The sequence below is a fragment of the Meriones unguiculatus genome, chromosome 4 (genome assembly GCF_030254825.1).
Source record: "Meriones unguiculatus strain TT.TT164.6M chromosome 4, Bangor_MerUng_6.1, whole genome shotgun sequence".
In the NCBI taxonomy this organism is placed as follows: domain Eukaryota; kingdom Metazoa; phylum Chordata; class Mammalia; order Rodentia; family Muridae; genus Meriones; species Meriones unguiculatus.
This window is the reverse complement of record NC_083352.1, coordinates 46,093,046-46,096,385: the sequence shown is the minus strand read 5'-3', so window position 1 is coordinate 46,096,385 and position 3,340 is coordinate 46,093,046.

Sequence of the window (3,340 nt, the reverse complement as noted above, 5' to 3'; positions counted from 1 at the left end):
GCAGCATTCTGTGTGAGTTCCAGAAGCTGATAGAAATGGGAGTTCTGCATTTCAGTTATTGATGTGACAACAAATGAAGCTTCATAACATCACCCCCAATAAACTCATGATCTGAAATTGAATTAGCAGCCTGACAGTGGCTTTGATGATCACTTTCACACTTATTCTTTGAGTACCTTTATGCTTGGTTCTTTGGATAAGTCATACAAATTCAAAGTTTTTGTTTGAGAGTACAACTTCAACTTGTATTAGTATCTCAAGGAACAAATCCAATAGAGTGAATGTTAACAGTAAATGGGGATTTATTAGATTGGCTTACAGGATATGGTCCAGATAGTCCAACAAGGGCTGTCTCACTCTGGAAAGGCTGAGAATCTTGAACTGTCCAGTTGCACAGGCTAGATGTCTTAGCAGTCCCAATCTGGCACTTGAATTCTGGAGGATTCTTGTAGAGTCGCTTGTCTTCAGTCTCTTTGGAATCCCAAAGAAGCTGGTTCTAATATCGTGAAGGAATGAGGCAGTAACAAATAGATCTTTCAGGTAAAGTGAGGGCACACAGGCAAAGCAGTTTTTGTCATTGTTGTTTGTTTTGCTTGTTATTTATTTTTCTTGACCAACCCCAGAAGCTACTACTCAGATATAGGCTGGGCCTTCCTGATTCAAATGAACTGATTCCAAAAGTCCCTAACAGGAATGAGCAAAAGCTTGGCTTTTAGTTCATTCCAGATATAGTCAAGTTGGCAACTAAGATCAGCCATCACATACTTAAATGTAGAATTTAGGTCATTTTGATTTTTGCTTTATAATCTTAGTAGTGTTCGGTATAAACAAAGCTATCTGCTGATGTGCATTGTGAAAGTAACTGTATGTCCTGTCTTCTAATATCTAAAACGTCTATAGATACAAAGACCAGTGCTTCTAATAGATCCTGTCCCAGTTCTTGTCATAGTAGCGTCTGTTGATATCAGTAGCTAAAAAAATGAGTATGAAGTTCAATCAACAATAGCCAGTGTCCCAAGACATCACTGTTGTTGATGTCCTTGTACTCTTCTCTAGAAGAATGCTGCCCAAGTGCTGTTTGCTGAGAGCTCCTCACGTGGGCTGTTCTTTCTTCATTGAGAGCAGCCACTAGCTTGTGGACACAACAGAGTGATCATTAGTTGTGTGCAACAATTTAAATTAGGTCAGAGCAATTAAAAGCCAACTGAGACATGGTAAAGAGCTGGAAAGCATAATTAAATCTTTTACAGACCATCAAGCAGAGTGGCAGTGTGACTTTGGTGAATATATATTATTTGGTGAATAAATTATTTTTGCCTTTAGGGGATCCTTTCATTAAAATAATTAAAATGCCATTAAAATGTTTAAAAATATCATGCTATGATTACACTGGTGTGAAGACAAATCCAAGCAGAACTACATGTATTTCTTCTTTTTATTCTTCAAAAATTAAAGAAATGAAAACATTTCTATGCACCCTAAATAAGTCCCAAGTCTTAGTCTCTGTGTGAACTGTGACTATAGGCTAAGTCAGCTCTGGGACCTATTCTATATGCTCTCTCCACACATGAAAGCTGAGACTTTGGAAGGTCACACTAGGTTAAATACTTGATGATTTATTTCTCAATGATCTTGGCCAATGCAACAAAATAATGAAGTCTTGAAGGAGCCCAATCAACAGCATCTTTATCTTTCCACCAAAAGAAGATAAATTGAAAATGAGAATCAAAAGATCACCTTTGTTATCAATAGAACAATAATAGTCACTGTGGTGGTTTGAATGAAAATGGCCACCATGGGATCACAGTAAGTGGCACTATTGGAAGGTATGGCCTTTTTGGAGTAGGTGGCCTTGTTAGAGTAGGTGTCACTGGGGTGGGCTTTGAAGTTTCAGAAGCCCAAACCAGGATTATTGCCACTCTCTTCCTACTGCCTGCTGATCCAAATATAGATCTCTTAGCTACCTCTCCAGCACCATGTCTGCTGTGTGCCCTCATGCTTCTCACCATGGTGACAATGGTATAAACCTCTGAACTGTAAGCCAGCCCAATTAAATGTTTTACTTTATAAGAGTTGTAGTGGTCATGGTACCTTTTCATAGTAATAAAACCCTAACTAAGTCATCCCTTACCTTTACTTGTAAGAGTTGTAGTAGCTTGCCTGAAACAATTCGAGATTGCTACAGTAAATTCCTCCTTCCTGGAAGAACCTATCTCCTAAGAGGTAAAGCACAGAATAAAGATGCTACACCATGACCACACTTTCCCCCCAGCACTGCTCTATCACATAATTCACTTATGCAAAGAACAACAAGAAGGGAAAAGAGAAAACAACAGTTGCAGAGCATAAAGTTTCAAAGTGACTAATCTTAGTAATGAAATGCTACTAAAAATTTCCAAAAAGTCTTGAACTAGTCCAAGAAAAGACAGCCAGAGAAGGAGTTTTGCATGGGACATGTATAGGAGCAGTTCAGTGCACTTGGACTCCATTAAAGCTCAGGATTGATTTGTCTGTCTGTCTGTTTGTTTGTTTGTTTGAAGTTGATCTTTCTAGTCACAGGATTTTAAAAGCACTTTGACTGACCACAATCTTTTTACTTTCTTTGCTGAAAGAAGTTTTTGAAATACAGTTACCTACTGGAATACAGTAGATGTTCGATTCTACAACATAGTAATGGAGTATTTTCCCATCATTTCCCATTTCCTTTGCAAGGGATTATCTTCTCTAAAATCCAAATCACTAGCAAAATCATTATTATATGGTAGAAAAGATGCCTGGCATAATGACCCTAAATGATAAGTAAATAAGAAAAAGGTTGAAAACATCATATGTTTCAGCATTTCTTGGCTGATAAAACAGATCCCTTTCAGTTTAACAAGGGAGACTGAATTGGAAATGGTTGTTTGGTTTTGCCCCACAAATCTTTTTATAGGGCAATATTCTTGCTAAACTAGATGTGCATTTACATTTATATATGTGTGTATCATTGCAAGACATTTTAAAATACATTCCTTTGCTATTCTTTTTTGTTTGTTTGTTGCTTGTTTTTGTTTGTTTGTTTGTTTGTTTTTTCCAAGACAGGGTTTCTTAGGGTAGCTTTGGCTGTCCTGGACTCACTTTATAGACTAGGCTGACCTCAAACTCACAGAAAGATGCCTGCCTCTGTCTCCTAGAGCTCTGGAATTACAGACATGTACCACTGTGCCTGCCTCCCTTTTCTATTCTTAAGCACTAAACAAAAAGATTTTGTGGGCTGAATGCTGAATAAAATTAAAATGCAATTTAGCTGTTATTACACTGTACTGTATAAAAAGTTGCTTTTAATTATTGAAGCCATTAA